The sequence below is a fragment of the Triturus cristatus genome, chromosome 6 (assembly GCF_964204655.1).
Source record: "Triturus cristatus chromosome 6, aTriCri1.1, whole genome shotgun sequence".
Classification (NCBI taxonomy): Eukaryota; Metazoa; Chordata; class Amphibia; order Caudata; family Salamandridae; genus Triturus; species Triturus cristatus.
In genome coordinates, this window is record NC_140589.1 from 801,002,878 (window position 1) to 801,021,610 (window position 18,733).

General features: G+C 47.2%; 1 protein-coding gene across 5 annotated transcripts in view; it reads right to left on the reverse strand.

Annotated features, from left to right (window-relative positions):
- HS3ST5 (heparan sulfate-glucosamine 3-sulfotransferase 5) overlaps positions 1–18,733 on the reverse strand; it is a 552,259-nt gene that overhangs the window by 100,850 nt on the left and 432,676 nt on the right. The window lies entirely within an intron of this gene.

Here is an 18,733-nt window from a genome sequence, read left to right on the forward strand (position 1 = left end):
TTATTGATTGATGGAACCAACTTATTCAGAAATGGCATTTCTTTAATGATGAACAAGTGGGAAAAAAGGATGCTTTGAAATGATCAGTCAGAGCTAAAGCTATTATTTTATTAAGTGTGGGATGTAAATTTCAAATGACACCAATTAAAAATTGTATGATCTTGAGGCAATCTCAGTGATATGACCTCTTCTACCACCCTTATGCTGAGCCAAAGCAGCAACCAATATGTAAGTCTGGCGTGAACCAATATATGCATATTCATGAGGATGTCAGTGCACAGCCCCAACATTGTGCTCTCAGATTTCATCCGTATAGTTCCAACAGGCGTTGGTAAAGCCAATCAGTCTCATGTTGGATGCTATCTTTTGGATTTATAAATGCTTGTTTTGCCATTGTTTTTATAAAACATTATTGTTGTGGGAACGGCCCGGCCTTCACCAATATTTTTTTTTAAAATGGGGAAAAAAAGCAAAACTTTGTTTTTGTCTCAAAAACCCCACATTGCCATAGAAGCCTAAGGCACTGGAGGGAACTACTTTACATGCAGATGTGCTCCTTGTGAAAGAGCAGAATCCTATCACTCACAGTGACGTTAGCCAATGGGTGAAGGGGGCTGACCCAATGCAACGTTCTGTAGTTGGTAGAAAAGAAAACCTGAATGGGTAGAAAAGAAAACCTGAATGACACAACAGCAAACCAGTAGATGGAGAGAGCTGTGTGGAAGCCCTCTTTAGTAAATTATATATATATGTAATTTTACTAAAATCAAAAGGTCATGGCTAACACCAGACCCAATTAGTGCATAAAATAACTTTACTTGTGTGCATTTATCCATATTGTTAACAAATGATGTACTCAATAGTGCATTTAGGAGGCATACTGGCCTCATGGCAATTAAGGTGAAGGGATTAAATGAATTTGTGAAAAAGGGAACTTGCCATTGTAGTGACCATAATTATACTTTTGTAACGTATGACTCTCATTGAGAGCGTCTATCATTTATTTCAGTTTCCGAGTCTCATAACTCCCACTGGCATACTTCAGAAAGAGACTCAAGACCTGGCTCATCGACGAAGCAGCAGCAGGATGCTATAATGCAGCATTGTCACATATTTAATGCACAATTGTGGTTGGTCCATAGCGTAAGCGTGCACTTTTTTATGCTAATAATTGTCTTAAATGGTGTTAGTAGTTGAATGCAAGAGACCTGGGGAATTGTCAAATAATAGGACAGCATGATTGAACATAAACGATGTTTAAAAGTAATTCAAAACATCTTATTTTGATGCACCCTACTTTGACTGTGAGACTCTATTATTTCAAAGTTTCTTCACAGTGTGTTTGATGAGTTCTTTGTGTTTCTCTTTATTTTTCACAGACAATCAGCCTTTAAAACTGCTTAAAACATTAGAGATTTTTTTAACTGGCCATCAAGATTACAGCATAGCCTACCTTTTGAGACTGGCATGCCCAACAGGCCTACATGGTCTGGTTTATTGAAAACCTGCACACAATGTGCGATATACAAATATGTAGTATTTGTACGTAGCAAAGAAAGCAGTCAAATTAGTTAGCATTTCTAATCAACCAATCAATCAAGAAATTTATAGAGCGCGCTACTTACCCGTGAGGGTCTCAAGGTGCTGGGGGGAGGGGGGGCAGTGCTGCTACTGCTCGAACAGCCAGGTCTTGAGGTGTCTCCTGAAGGTGATGTGGTCCTGGGTCAGACGTAGGTGGGCGGGGAGGGAGTTCCATGTCTTGGCAGCCAGGTAGGAGAATGATCTTCCTCCGGTAGTGGTTCTGCGGATCCGTGGGATGGCGGCGAGGGCGAGGGTGGCGGAGCGGAGCTGGCGGGTTGGAGTGAAGAATGTGAGGCGTCTGTTGAGGTATTCGGGTCCGGCGTTGTGGAGTGCTTTGTGTGCGTGGGTGAGGAGCCTGAACATGATTCTTTTGTTGACGGGGAGCCAGTGCAGGTCTCTCAGGTGGGCGGTTATGTGGCTGTGTCGGGGGATGTCCAGGATGAGGCGTGCGGATGCGTTCTGTATGCGCTGGAGTCTGTTCTGAAGTTTTCTTGTGGTTCCTGCATATAGGGCGTTTCTGTAGTCCAACCGGCTGGTGACGAGGGCCTGGGTGACCATCCTTCTCGTTTCGGTAGGGATCCACCTGAAGATCTTTCGAAGCATGCGCAGGGTGGTGCAGCATGAGGACGAGATGGCATTGACTTGTTTGGACATGGTGAGCAAGGAGTCCAAGATGAATCCTAGGTTGCGTGCGTGGTCCGTGAGTGTCGGTGGGGAGCCCAGCGCGGTGGGCCACCAGGAGTCGTTCCTGGCAGATTGTGATGTTCCCAGGATGAGGACCTCCGTTTTGTCTGAGTTTCGCTTTAGGCAGCTGTATTTCATCCATTCCGCGACGTCTTTCATTCCTTCCTGGAGGTTGATTCTCGCGGTGGCTGGGTCTTTGGTGAGGGAGAGGATCCGCTGGGTGTCGTCGGCGTAGGTGATGATGTTGAGGTTGTGTTTGTGTACGACGGCAGCGAGGGGGCTCATGTAGACATTGAAGAGGGTCGGGCTGAGTGAGGAGCCTTGGGGTACGCCGCAGATGATTTTGGTTGCCGTGGACTGGAACGGAGGGAGGCGAACTCTCTGGGTTCTGTCGGAGAGAAATGAGGTGATCCATTCCAGGGCCTTTCCTTGGATCCCTGCGCTGTGGAGGCGGGATCTTAGAGTTCGGTGGCAGACGGTAACGAAGGCGGCAGAGAGGTCTAGAAGGATGAGGGCGGCGGTTTCCTCATTGTCGAGCATGGTCCTGATGTCGTCGGTGGCTGCAATGAGGGCGGTCTCGGTGCTGTGGTTGGCTCGGAAGCCTGACTGGGAAGGGTCGAGGGAGCCATTTGCCTCGAGGAAGGTGGTCAGCTGTTTGTTGACGGTCTTCTCGATGACCTTCACTGGGAAGGGAAGAAGGGAGATGGGCCGGAAGTTCTTGAGATCCTTTGGGTCCGCTGTGGGTTTCTTCAGTAGGGCGTTAAATCTCAGCATGCTTCCAGCTCTCTGGGAAGGTGGCGGACAAGAAGGAGTTGTTCATGACGTTCCGGAGGTGGGGTGCGATGACGGCGTCTGCTTTGTTGAATATGTGGTGAGGGCAGGGGTCTGATGGTGAGCCGGAGTGGATGGTGTTCATGACGTGGGTGGTGTCCTCGATGCTGACGGGGGTCCAGGTGCTGAGGGTGTCGGTGGGGGGCGTTGGCTCGGTGGCTGGTAGTGGGGTCTGGGTGTTAAAGCTATTGTGTATGTCAGCGATCTTGCGGTGGAAGTAGGTGACGAGGGAGTCGCAGAGGTCTTGCGAGGGTGGGATGTCGTTGGAGTTGGCGCTGGGGTTGGAGAGTTCTTTCACGATGCTGAAGAGCTCCTTGCTGTTGTGCGCGTTGTTGTCTAGGCGTTCTTTGAAACCGGTCCTTTTGGTGGTGCGGATCAGTTAGTGGTGTTTGCGGGTGGCGTTCTTGAGAGCTGTGAGGTTCTCTGTTGTTTGGTGCTGGCGCCAGGTCTTCTCGAGGGTTCGGCATGATTTCTTTGTGTTCTTGAGGTCGTCAGTGAACCAGGTGGCTTTCTTGTTGCTGGGCTTGCCGGAGGGGTTTTTTAGTGGTGCGAGGGCGTCGGCGCAGTCACTAATCTACTGTGTGAGGTTGCGTGCGGCGACGTTGGTGTCAGTTGCGTCATTTGGTGGGTTCTGGCTTAGTGATGTGGTCAGCTGGTCTGTGGTGACTTTGCTCCAGCATCTGCGGGGGATCTGTTGTGGGCGGTGGTGGGATGTGGTCTTCTGGAAGGTGAAGTGGACGCAGCTGTGGTCTGTCCAGTGTAGGCCGGTGGTGTGGCTGAAGGAGACGTTGTTGCTGGCGGAGAATATGGGGTCCAGCGTGTGACCGGCGAGGTGGGGGGGTGGTCACCAGTTGCTTGAGTCCGAGGTTGGCGAGGTTTTCAAGTAGGGAGGTGATGTTCTTGTTGTTTTTGGTCTCGAGGTGGAAGTTCAGGTCGCCCAGGAGAATGTAGTCTGCGGAGGTGAGGGCATGCGCACTGATGAAATCGGCGATGGCTTCGCTGAATTGTGTGCGTGGTCCCGGGGGTCTGTAGATGAGGGTTCCTCTGAGGGTGGTCTTGGGGTCGGTGTGGATCTGGAAGTGTAGATGTTCGGCGGAGGGGAGGTGCGTCCTCGGTGTTGGTCGTGACGCTGATTGAGTTCCTGTGGATTATGGCGATTCCTCCTCCGGTTTGGTTGATGCGGTCCTTCCGGGTGATCTTGTAGCCGTCCGGGATGGCTATGGCGATGTTGGGGGCTGAGGAGGCGTTCATCCAGGTGTCCGTGAGGAAGGCAACATCCGGTGCAGTTGTGTCGAGGAGGTCCCAGAGTTCGATGGCGTGTTTGTGGACGGAGCGGGTGTTGAGAAGGATGCACTTGAGGTGGTTGTTGTTGCATGGTCTGGGGGGGCGGGTTGGCGGTGCGGAGGCAGGTGAAGTTACACGTTCGGCAGGAGAAGGGTCCGTGGGTGCGCTTCGGGGTGGCTCGGTAGCAGGTGGATGATCGGCCGGTGTTGAGTGCGTGGACGGTGACGGTGTCGTAGCTCAGCCTGGTTGTATGGCTCCTGCGGGGGCCAGGGGTTATTGTGCTGGGTGCGGTCCAGGCACGGACGGGCGCAGACGGGCTTGCCTTAGGCCTGGCCTGAAAACAGGGTCAAGGGCCGCTCCCTCAGCGCGCAGCGGCCTGCATTATGAGGGGTCGAGGGAGGGAGGAGCAGCTGGGAGGGGGGAGCGGGAGCGAATCGGGGCTCGGGGGCAGGGCCGCAGGGGAGGCAGTGGCAGGAAACAGACATGGGGCAGACGCGGGATGGGGGCGAGGGGAATGAGCGGCACAGACAAGGCAATACAGAATAATGGGATACAACAGTGGGTAAAAAAAACGGCACAGACAAGGCAATACAAATTGGGAAATAAAAACAGTGGGGAAAGCAAAGAAAGATAGAAATCAAGACAGCAAAAAGAAAGACAGAAATTAGGGAGAAGAGGCACAGAGAAAGAACAGGTACCACTGAAGGAGACCCACCACTGGGCCAGCAGGGATCGAACCGGCAGGCAGCAGGGCTCAGGGGCACGGCAGGAGCAGGGTGTGCTACCGCGTTGGGGGAGCGACCTGGCCTGAAAACAGGGTCAAGGGCATGCTGTCCACGTCCCCTCGCACTACTCAAATTTCATTCTCATCACCCACTTTTATGTGTATGTGTGTGGACGTAGGAGGTATTGGTATAGTGCAAACCTAGTGGATGGTAGCAGAGCGGACCCTGCACAGGGTCATAAGCAAAGATATAGATAAGAAGTTGTTGAAGATGTAGCTGCAATCAGAGAGTCGAAGTGGATTGTTACAGCATGTTGATGTAGTGTTCTTTAAAGAGGGGTGTCTTCAGTTTTTCATAAATTTGCGTGGGTTCGGGGTACTTCTGATGGATACAGGATGGCGTTCTAGATACTAAGTGCACTAAAAGAGCAAGTTGCCTTGGATTTTTTTTTGCACTTCTTCTCCAACCTGTTAGTGTCTCGGACGTGTTGTGACCCAGGAGCTTTACCTATGTTGAATTGTGAGGCTCGGCTTCAATCATGCAGACCTACTGATCAACTAACAAAAGAATTTCTTTAAGATACCAGAAGGATGTACCATTGTATTAGTACTATGTAACAGACATAAAACTGACTGCCCCAACTAACTTTGCTGCTCAAGTGGAGCGTAAGAGGAGACGATAAATGGGAAGCAAGAGATTGATACTTTTCACTAGCTCTGAAATTTATATTGGTTGGATTTATTGGTGGTGTTCGGTGTGTTGAGCTTGCTTCACAATTGCAAGTGTATGGTTGGAGTGTTCTTCTATTTGCCGGACATCAAATTGTCTTCTGATTAAAGTTGCTGTTTTAAAGTCCTGTGTACTAAAGAATCCTTTGCAGGTGGACAAACACAGTCTTCTGTGCAGGTGCCATGTTTGCTTTAACCTGTACTTTCCAGCTGCGAAGCGAGGGTGCCATGGGTCCTAGCACAAGCAAGGAAAATGGACTCTGTACCCTACGGTTGGGTTGTAATGGACAGCCAAATATTGGGATGAGTGGGCCCCTGAAACCCACGGACCGTGATGTTGTGGCACCTGCTGTACTAATGTTATATGTACTCCTGATTCGTCCTGCACATGTGCACTAGAGTGCAAAAACATTCCTCTAGAAACTCCAACAAAAGTTGCAACAGGTCAAGAGGTTGTCACCGGACATTGTATTACTTCAGGAAACTCACCTCATTGGTCACACTTGTAAAGCTATGCATAGATATGGCTACTCAATGATTGCGCACGCAGGTTTTGCGACTAACTCCAGAGGGGTGGGCATCATGCAAAAGAAGTCATTCCCTCTATCACCTATGTTGTCCACCTATGTGGATGACCGTGGCAGATATGTTGGTATTACGGGCACCTGGGAGGGGCAAACCATTACCTTCATGTCCATTTATGCACCTCCAGGGTTACAGGCCACAACCTTTTCTGACCTCAGCACGGTGCTGTTAGCACTGCCGGAAGGGCACCTCGTGCTTGGCGGTGACTTCAACTCCGTGATATCGGGTACACTGGACAGACATCTCCCACGCACGATCCCTCACACTGCACACTCTTTCTCAAGTTTCTTGGAGGGAGGCGATGGGATTAGTGGACGGATGGAGAACATACCACCCTGACAAGGTCCAACACACTTTCCACTCAGGCGCCCACAATAGACTCTCTTGTCTTGATTATATAGTTGTCCCTGCCCCACAAGTGACGGACATCCACGAGATACGGCACCTAGCTAGAGGCATCTCCGACCACTTCCCCCTTTGGGTTCACATTGCTCTTGACAATTCCCAGGTGGGACGTGTTGCCCCAATCAATCCTTGGTATCTAAAAAACCCCAAAATATGAAAAGACCGGGTCAAATCCATTGATAACTATTTTCTGGAGAACAACCGCACGGTTGACTCGCTGCAAACATTGTGGGAAGCCTTCAAAACAGTAGTCCGGGGTGAGGCTCTCTCCTTAATAGCGGGATCCAAAAAAGACAAACTAAAGGATATCTCTGACGTAGAGCAAGAAATGTATCACCTCGAGAATGACTTTAACTCTGATCCCTCACCTGAGGCTCTCCATGCCCTGCGACTCCGCCAAGAGGAATATCGAGCCCTGGTCACCGACCGTGCCAAAATATTGGGACAGGACAGACTGGGCCGACTTTATGACTGGGGGGACAGGGCGGGGAAATTAATCACCTAGTTGGACAAAAAGGAACATGCCAGTAGGCTAGTTCCTGAACTGAGAAGCTCTGAAGGATCCACCATAACGGATCCCCAGGACATAGTTGACCACTTCGCAGCACACTTCCGCAAAGTCTACAGCTCCGTTGCACCATACACCGAAGCAAACTCTTTTGAACTCCTACGTGATATCTCCCTCCCGGTACTATCGGACAGCGACCGAGCCTTTATAGACAGTGCCCTTACCGCTGACGAGATTGCAACCGCAATCCGAGCACTTCACTTCAGCAAGGCTCTTGGCCCAAATGGTATCCTGATCGAGCTTTACAAGCTCCACCCGGATAAACTAGCCCCATACCTGAAATCTATGTTCGAGAATAGTCTAGAGCAGGGGTCGCTGCCCCTTGATCAAAGAATTGCAACCATTGTCACGATTCATAAGGAAGGAAAACCCAAAACTGACTGCGCCTCCTATCGCCCTATTTCATTGCTGAATGCAGAGCCCAAAATCTTAGCCAAAGTACTTGCTAACAGACTGATTAAGGTAATAGGCGATCTGGTACACCCAGATCAATCGGGGTTTATGCCCAGGAGAAACACTGCTCTGAATCTGCGTAGAATCCATGGGGTCTTGGGCAGGGCGTCGACTATGCGCGAAGATGCTGTCGAAGTCTCTCTAGATGCCACTATGGCCTTCGACACAATCGAGTGGCCTTATCTCTTCGCCGTACTCACTAAGTTGGGATTTGGGCCGGGCTTCAGCCAATGGGTGTGTTTACTATACAGCTTCCCGATGGCTCAGGTAGTCGTGAACAACAGAAAATCAGAGACCTTTCTACTTAGCCGAGGGACCCGTCAGGGATGCCCCCTCTCACCTTTACTATTTGCTTTGGCCCTCAAGCCCCTGGCGGCCTGGATCCGAAAAGACGTAATGGTCCGTGGTCTAAGATGGTCGGCTGACTGGGAGGATCGTATATCCTTGTATGCTGTCGACATACTATTATATCTTGCATCCGCCATTATTGCTGTATTTGATATCCTGGCCATTTTTGGAAGATACTCCGGGTTCTGCATTAACTGGCAGAAATCTCTCCTGTATGTCCTGTGTGGAAACCCCCCTCCGATACCCCGAAACTGCCCCATACCAATAGTATCAGAAGGCTTTAAATATCTGGGTATCTTCATTTCGCTGGACAGCACACTCCGATTTACCCGAAACCTTGTTCCCCCAATACAAAGACTCAAACATGATATTACAAACTGGAAATCACTTCCTCTCTCTTTGCTTGGCAAGGCGGCCCTTTTTAAAATGATGTTCCTGCCCCGATTCCTCTATGTCCTTCAAAACTCGGCCGACCCTGTGCCAAACTCGTATTTCAAAGAAATAGAAGGGCTCCAGTGGGACGTTCACTGGGATGGGAGACCACGTATTGCTCTACAAAAACTCACGCTCAGCTGGTTCGATGGGGGCATCGGTTTGCCCGACATTAAGAAATACTATTGGACAGCACATCTTACTGCAATAAATCATAGCACCTATGGCCGGCCCGATGATCCGGGGTTCAACATGGACAGATGGCTCCTCTCAAATGGATTCTTTACCCGAGCCCTATACTCTAAGCCGAACAGATACCCCCTCACCGGTCCTACCAAACACACAGTCAAGATCTGGCACTCGGCGACTGCATCGCTAGGCTGGAGCAATAGACTGACTCTCTCCACACCTCTGTGGGACTCCCAGAGGCTAGGAGATCTGGGCAACTCCAAGGGCTTTGATAAATGGGATCTAATTGGCATTTCCCACATCAGAGACCTTTGGGATAAAAATGGCGTGAAGTCCTTTGATTCCCTCCAACGTCAAATCACTATGGCAGAGTCAGAGCGTTTTCGTTACCTACAAATACGCCACGCACTGCAAACAGCATTGCCCCGCAACTCCTCCCCACCTGACTATTCTCCATTAGAGGACAGACTATTAGATGGCCATCTACCTGAGAAAGCTATCTCCCTGACTTACAGAAAACTTATTAACAACATGGACGATCCTTTGCTGTCCCTACGAGAAAAGTGGGTTGAAGATGGGATCGAATTAGACGACGAAAACTGGCAGATCGCAGTCTCCTCCCCCAAAACTGTTGCTATCCCAGCACGTCTCCGCCTTGTGCAACTAAAAATACTGCATAGAGTTTATATCACGGGCCACCAACTGATACATATAGGTGGCCCAGCGGATGGATTTTGGAGGCGGGGGGTGCACCCAAATGGGCACATTCATCCACATAATATGGCACTGCGATTCAATTCAGGAATATTGGTGCAAAATTCACGACATTATGAGTCAAACATTGGAATTCGAGATTAAGCCAGAGGCCCCTAGATGCCTCCTCAACGTTTGGGAACCCACTGACCTTAATTCACACGCCATATATTGGGTCACGCTCAGCTTCATGATCGCCAAGAGAGATATTGCTCAACTTTGGGGGGCGGCACATGCTCCTAGGGTCGTGGATTGGGAGAAAGACCTTGATTGGTGTATGTTGAGGGAAAAGACAGTATACACAGCTTGGGTTTGTCCCCGAAAATGGTCTAAGATTTGTGCTTCCTGGAACGAACATCGTGGTAATATATGTACTCCCCCCTGTAATCCCGAATGTGATGATCCCCCCTCCCCGTGAATTCCAAACATTATCCTACTGTATATGTACATAGCTTGATTTTCCCTGTTATTGATTTAAGTGGAACTGTACCTTTATGTTGAGTATGTTTAATAAAAAGATTTATAAAAAAAAAAAAGCAGCAAACAAATACACATACTCTATGTTTCACAAAGGCAGTGTGCACATCATCCATCTGTTAGCTGTTTGAGGAGATGGAATGCACTTTGATCAACACACCAGGGGCGTAGGTACCTTTTATCTATAGGTTTTATATAGATCTAGCTACTCCCGAAGGTATCAGAGCGCTTTACATATAATGCAAGATCATTTGATTTAAGTTCCTTCATATATACAGACAAAGACAATCGTTGGGCAGTCAGGGTAGTTACAATAAGAGGACATTAGAACAGCATAAGTTAATCGAGTGAATGACAAAGTAGACAGCTGAAACAATCAATCGCCCACAGCGACAGCTCTGGTCAGATTGGGTGTGAGCTTTGGGAACATAATTCGGATTGTGTGCGTATTAAAGTGTTTGTTGGTGCAGCAAGTGCAGTGACACCGGGCGCTGAACAATGAGGGACCCACTGAATCTGGATAATGACTGTACTTTTCTACTCCAACAGCAATCATTGTGGGCATTTTACTTGCCTGCACCAGGGTCTGTGGTATCCTTCCCAGCGGCGGCCGGCACCGGTAAGCGCGGTGTGATGAGGTAGAAATGGGGTGGGGTGGGAGGGGAGGGGGTAAGTGGACAGACAACGGGATAGCTATAATTAAATAAATAATACCTATTCCGTCATCTGTCGACTTCCCCCCGCCGCCCCCAGCCCCGCCCCACTGCGCTTACCTGTGCCAGCCGCCACTGGTCCTTCCTACGCCACTACAACCCACAGAAGCTGTGTAGCTTCGGCTCTAGTCCACTGTGGAAGCAGAAGGAAGGGCCTGCCCTGAGCGTATATTTGATTGGCTTGGTTGATTTACAGTTCTCTGTGCGCGAGTTTAGTGGGCACCCGCACTGGATGTTGCCAAGACTATCAAAACTTTACCCAGGTTAAAATTTATATTTTAATTATCATGTATGTCAGAGGTCCCCACTGTGCAGCATTAATGAGCTGGCTTGATTTAACAGCAGTGCCAATTTTTGGACAAAAGATTACAACTTATAAAAAAGCCGTCAGCGTCTTTGATGCCTGGCAGTTCCAGGGGTCAGTCACCAGGGCACATTTCTCGTCGAAAGCGTCTCATAATGGCAGCTCGGGCGCGTGGCTTACACCATCAACATGTCGGGGAGGAGATTTCAATTTTCTCCGGGTTCTTATCGCCGCTCCCAAGGCTCGCTCTGGCTGCTGCTGCTCTCCGACCATTTTCCCTTTCCCCCTCGGCCCCCGTAGCATCGCATCTGTTTGAAGCCCTAATGGGGCTTGCAAATTGCAGGGGGTGCTACGAACGGTCTGGTCATCTTCGCTCAAAAGCTGTCATGTGTTAGTAAGCACGCTGACAAGTCACACACAGGGAGACAAGAGTAATCGCCTCCTAATAACGTGACAGGCCGTCTCGGGTTTCAATGGCGCATTCATTCTGCACACGCATGCTTTTTACAGGCCCGGAACGCGCGCGCGGTGTTTTGCTGTTGACTGCAGGATAAAAATGCCTGCTTTGCAGTGCGATTTCTAAGGGGAGCCATATCTGTCGTGCCAAGAAAATGAATAGCTACACCTGATATAGTAACGGTATTTGATAAGGGCAGCATTTTTTTACTCGAACATGGGCATGCGTTTGCTAATTAAACCAATAACAACCAGCTGACAAAAATAAATAAATAAAAACACAAGCTTGGTCCCACTCTATTTTCGGTGCAATTACCATTTTCCTTACTTTAAAATATTACCTGTTTTCAAGGACCGCTTCCTTGAGGTTTTGGTTCATACGGAGAACGCCAGTGGAATATTTTTCAATCCAAACTTTTCAATCCACTTACAGTGCATTTTCAGGTGTTTATGTTTTTTGGTTACTCTTCAAGACTGAGACCGCAAACATTCAGAGTAATCCACAGATACAGGAGCACGGAAAGAAACGGAACTGCTGGTGGAGTTTCCAGTTGACCAGTTACAAATGGTTCCACTATGTAGTTTATTGGATATATGCTGAATTGATGTGTAAACGATTCCAGGTGACTTTTCTTTGTATCAAATAGCGTTTATTGGTTTCAGTTCAGATTTCTTTCTAACCAGTAACATTTCCATTGATGCTTAATCTAGATATATGTAATGCACGGTCCAAAACTCACATCACACTAGATCCTGTGGAAGCAATTCGCAAGATGCCAATTTAAATTTATTTCAGGAAAGACTGTGCATCTCCCTTCTCTGTTTATACCAAAACTCTGCTTATGAGCTTGTACAACAGTTTTTTGAAAGACAAGAATCCTACTTTGGAAAAGATCCCATCCATAAACAGTGTTTTGTTTATATAAGGCATAGAGTTTGTAGCCAGAGCTTAATTTGAGCCGGTGGTTTCCTTTGGAGTCTACTGGCACTTATTTTTTGAGTGCCATACATTACCACCAGTAACATCTCGGGAATTGTTCCTTCATTGCAGGTATATAGAAATTATACCCAATGATGGGTACCGAGTCAGGAGATTCTAATTACTGCTGCATCCAAGCAGTTCCATGCATGGAATGGCGATCAGCTGGCTATCAGTAACCAGGAGAAAGTTGGGACCACCCCATCTCCTCAAATCACAGTCTGTCGGCACCTGCCACGGGTGAAACCCTTGTCCCCTGTGTAAGTGCAGTGCTGTCTTCAAATAGAAAGTCTGATTGAGCAGACAATTTAGTCAAGTCACCAAGCCCTGAAGCTTTCATCCAGAGCCTGAAGAAAACTAGAGGTGGGGGCGCTGTTAAAGCTCAAGATGGGCTTGAGCCCGATGACTGGATCCGACTCAGCTTGAGGCCCTCTTGCCCCCTCGAGCCCAAAATGAGCAGAGTTTAAAAAAAAATCATGCGGTTCATGCCTGCCACCCACCCTCTAACCTCATGCATCAAGAATTAAAGGCAACATCTTAACCTTTATTCAAAACAGAAGAGAGATAGAGATACCCATCTAGTGGCTGAATTGTACAATGTAAATAAATCCTGGATTGATTGGTGCTTTGCTGGAGGAACAAGTTGAGTGATCTTCGGAAAATATATTATTTCACAAAACCTTCTTTTTCGTCTACATCACATAAGACAGCACCTTCATAAATGTGATATCAGGATTTTGCACTATATAAAAATAAAAACCTCTTATTTTTATTTAATATACTGTAATACATTTTCTCCAAGTTAGTGCATAGCTGCAGAAGCAAGACTCTGGGGGAGGGCCAGGGAGGGGTCGGTGCAAGTGTGAAGCACTGCTGCTTTTGTTATTGGGAACCGATATTGCAGCACCGCTGCAAAACCGACCCCGTCGCTGCAAAACCGGCCCCACCCTTCCAGCCTCCCGGGGAAACACCTGATGCCCGCTAAGCCCTGTTGTCTTTTTCTGTATACCTCAGGGTAATACATTGCTTGATGTGCGAGTTTGGAAGTATTACTATGAATATGTAGTCTAGAACTGTGCTGCTTGATCTGTCTTGTCTCCTTTTAGTGCATCCCAGTTCCTGCAGAATTCCAGCCCTGATATCTGATACATCAATGCATATTTTCTGTTCCACCACTGACTCAATCCATGCAGATATCCTCGTCTGAACTTCAGTGCTCTGCTCAGTTGGAAGTGACCTCTGTAGTACATATGGATGTGCTATTGCCTTGTCTATCCTTAGATGGAATTGGTTTTCCGGGATTGAGAATACACATGGTGTGGAAGGGAGTGGAGGGTCTTTTGGAACTCTGCTAGATTAAGTACTCATGGTCCTACAGAGTTCACTCCTTTGCAATATTCCGGGGTGTGCCATCAGCAATTGTCACTATACAATAACAGTTACGTGACTACTTAGGGAATGTGTTGATGTTAGTATGTGCTTACAGAAGTTGTCTCGCAGTTATGGTTGGGCAGAAACTGTGAAGTTTCATAAAAACCCTGCGAGTTTCCACTGTGGAATTGGCACATAATGCTGATTTTTTGCACCAAGAGCTTGTTCTGCACTGCAAAATCAGTGCAAACGGTACCATCCTGCACTCCAGAGGGCGCTGATTCTTTGGTGCCGCTTGAGTGGATGTTCTTCTTGAGTGGCAGCTTTCTCACCGCAAACGGTCGACAGTGCCTGTGATTGCTCGCATTGAGAAAATCTCGCCTGGAGCCGTCGTAGCACTCAAAAATCGCACTGGGATGCCTATTCTCACTCGCGCTCGCCAACTTAACATTGTTGGAGGAGTTTTGCCAGCACTTGCCGTTACAAGCGTTACACGGAGTGGGCAAAACTCCGCAAACACTGCTGGCGAAATTTATCACCCACCCCTACAAACAGATTGTTAAGCTCCCGGTAGATACCATTTGAAATGGGTACACTCTCTAATTTCCATTACTGAATCACTGCCTGGTACATCTTCCTAATCTTGAAGGAACCTTTGATATCTGGCCATAAAATGATGAGAGCACAGCATTCAGGAGTACACCCTCTGAAGGGTTAAGTCTTAGGCCCTCATCATGAGGTTACATTTAAGTTTAAATCTCTGTGCAAACAAGAGTTTGTACAGAGATCTGAATTCGAGTTCTTGAATTTAACACAACACCCTTGCCATTTTCTCTTGACAAACTTTGGCAGATCAAACCTGTCAAAATGTATTGGGGGAAAATGCCAAGAAAGGAGGTAAATCATGCAGACATTAGTGTGGTAAACAGAGCATCCACATGTTTGCCTCAATCCCAGGGACAAAAGTGAGAATACAAAATATTGACCGCATGAGTAAATACCTCACATGGGGTATCAGAACTTGTTGGGTGCACCCCGAGGTTAGCACATTATTGAATCGTGGCCTTGAAGGAGAAGCAGATAAAAGGCAGGGACAACAAGTAAGAGGTTGAAACTTCAGGCCAAAGGTTAGTGTGAAGTCCTTGTATAAATCTGCTCTTCTCTATTGCTGCATTTTTTATGCCTTCACTTGCCAGACATTGATTTTCAGGATCGCGCAGAGATGGCTAAGTGCGCAACATTCAGAATCATGTCACACAATTACACAATAATCGGTCTGTCCAGTTGGCTGGCTTTGGGTGTAAATTGCGCCTAACGTCTTTGACGGAAGGGATTAGTTCTGCTACAATCCATACCGATGGGTTTTGGGGCTGAAGAGTTTCATTTCCTGCGCGTCGTGTTTATGTTTCAGGAGAGAAATGGATTTTTGATTTGCCATTTCTGTGAGGGCGTGGCTTACATACAGTCAGGGCTCTCTCTTAGCAGTGCAAGCCATAGATATATAAATGTGACGTTGGTGAAGCATGCCATCATGATGATTCTTGGAGGCCTACCTTGAGGAAGAACAGATATGGGCGTAGAGCATGCGCATATGTGCAAGAGACGCCATCTTGGTTCTGTGGCTGAAGGCTGAACGTCTACCCACCCTAACATATGGTATCAAGTCTGAGCCATTGTAAGGGAACCATCGGCCATAATTCAAACAAGGTAAACAAGCCCGCTGCACCCTGTTTGGACAGTAAGAGACAGACATATTGGAGCAGCAGGGAGCCCATCACACCCCTGGGTCGCTGTGTGTGCACTCGAATCACTATTGCTACCTACAATCTTATGGAGCGGGCACTATTCTTCTCATAGTTCCTATTGAACATAAAGATGTAATATCAGACTTCCTTGTCGGGTTATCATCTGATGCAAATATTGTGTCTTACATATCACAAACAAAATATCGCTCCATTTGAGTTAATAGTAGAAAGTATTCACCCAATAGGAAGACATTTCTGTAAGTGATATTAATAAAACTCTATTCAGGTCATATGATGTTTATGTTGACAATATTCTGTCATGTAGATGCCTGTTTGCCATCTGTCATCGCCTGTGGTTGATACCTTGCTCATGCATTCTAAGAAACATATCTGGCTTGTGATATTGTGTAAAAAACACTATATTTTGGCAGAGCAAAGGACATTGAAACCCCTCCCGCAGTACATGGACTCACCGATCCATGCATGAAAAACACCGTACTGACCTTCCTATGCCAAAGTCACCTTACTGTCCAACTAATTCATACACACCATTTTGAATCGCAAACTGTACAAAATCTACTCTACTAACCAACACAATGAAACACCAATATTTCAATATCAAGCAATGGCTCCATCATCCAATTGATGGCCTTCCCGGACCCGCACAAACTGGTGCCAAGCTAGAGACTGACAATGGTGCCATACCATTGCTAGTTCGCACTATACAAATGTGAATAGCCTTGCATAAACAATACAACACAACATAACCTGTTTGCACAAAAGGCTCAAGGTTTATTGAAGATGAACCATCCCAGGCAGGGACAGCCGTCATTAGTACAGCAGGTGCAGGTGCACAAGGGGCTCAGAGTAGTTAAGGCCCCAATGCACCACAGTTATGGCTGCCTTTCACAGATGCAAGAGAGGGCCATCATTTGTATGTGCAGCAGTGGCAATATCATCCTTGCTACTCCAGTACTGCTATTACTGAGTATAGCTCTTGGGAGGGTAAGGAGATAATAAAGCAGGGTGCAGAATTAAAGAGGTATTTCCAAGAGTGTGCCATTCACAGACTGGAAGAGGGAGGGAAGTTAAACACAGAGATTCCTTGTCCGTACCACCACTGCCACTGGGTTAAGCACAGTTCCGGATTACCAATTAGGGAAAGTAGGCACCGGTCTATGGGCCCCTCTCCTTTTAGGAACCCCTCGACAATGGATCAAAATACAACTTAAAGTACATAAACCAGGGACACCAGATTCACATAACGGGTTGGCTCTTAAAACCCCACTTTGTAAAATAAAATCAGGTGCATTGTGTATTAAGAGATAATTTGCAAGGGGGGCCCCGAAATTACGACTGCCTAGGGGCCTCCACAGGGTTAAATCCGCACTGGTTAAGAAGCTGCTGCAAAAAGACACATCCACTACTCTTACAACCAGTCATTGTGTCTTTCTTGTGTGTCTGTGCTCTATGTTTGAAGAGTGACAGTAATCATGAAAAACATATTAAAAATCGGATGAATTTGCAACGCACACCGGCCGCAGCAATGGCGCGTGCACTTGACAAAACTGACGAGTTCTCACCAAATGAATGAGATGATTGAAGTGTAAGCCACTTTCACAGTAAATATGCAACAAGGAAAGGGGCTAGACACAGCAGAGTCTAGTAAATTATGCAGCAAGAAAAGGCAAATTATGCAGCACATTTTGTGATAGTATTACTTCATTCTTTTATAATGTTTTTAGACTTGTTAACACTGTCTGGGCATTGGTTGTACCTCTTTAGTCCCAGTTTAACACCCAAATATAGCGATAAGCTACAGATAAGTGACCAGTCACAGCTTGCAGATTTGCTTCCTCTACGCGGCAACATGTGTCACAAATTTTTTTGTAATTTTCGAACTGTTTTTTCGCTAGAAACAAAAAATTTTTTTGTTAAAATCTGCAGAATATGCAGTAGATGATTGATTATGTGGCAAATGCAACAAATCTATAATTATGCGAAAATTGCAGCGACCGCACAATCTCATCATTCCAGTGGCCCTGGCTATAATGTACTATCCAAACAGTAGGCAGGGGGTCCATTTTCCTTTCTTGCACTAGGGATAATGGTACATATACTCATGTGTTGGCTGGGGAGCATGGCTTTACAGCACACGCAGTCATTGTTTATGAGCCAAGCAAAAACCTGCACACTAAAAAAAAACAGAAAGCATTTCAGATTTTGTGTCCCTTTGTATCATTCGTAAAAATTAATTACCATCGTTTTCCTTGAGAGACTTTCAGATTGTTGTCTGAGATTATGCTATCCAAAGCTATTCCACACTTAGGTTGTCTTACTGAAAAATGAGTGCGGTGGACCAGAAGCAAGGCGGCTTTGTTGGAGTTTATGTATTTATCCGCGCCTCTGATTTAAGATTGCAGGTGATGGAGTGAGACATGTCGGACAGAGTCCTGAGTTGAAGGACACGTGTCTTAATGTCTCTGTGACCTGACCTCGGTGCTATTTGCAGCACTTTGTCATTCGGTGCAGGGAAGGTTAGGTGGGCTCTGCTGATATATGAGCCTCGGTTCATGCAGCCAGTCACCACAATTAACCTGATCTTAGGAATTTTATCAACAGCTCAGCACCTGCTTACTAGCTGCTGAATAGGGGAACCCAGGGTCAGACTGGAACAGGAACAGGCCCATGCACCAAAATAAAAGAGGCCTACATCAGTGAATTAGATAGCTAAAAAGTGGCCCATGTTTGCAAATTGGGGACGTTTTGAACTTGTAAAGACAGGCTGTATTAGTGTTTTGCAAATGGGAGTCTGCATGCGTTTGTGCTTGTTGCAGGCAATGTTTGTTTTAATATTAGGACAATCATCAGTAAATCCGGCCGAATAGACCATCAACCAGACCCAAAAACAGCCCAAAAAAACAGGCCATACATTGACCCGTCAGACCAGCCCATCAGGCTCTACTTTATTGCCTATAGGCATTGGCATAACAATTATCCCTAAAGCCCCCACGGTGCGGAGGGGTGATCTCCAAGGGGAACCCTTCCATCACTGTGCTAAGGCGGGCCTGAGAGTTCCTGACTGGGTCCGGAGCATGGGGGGCCCCCTCCATTCACTTTGC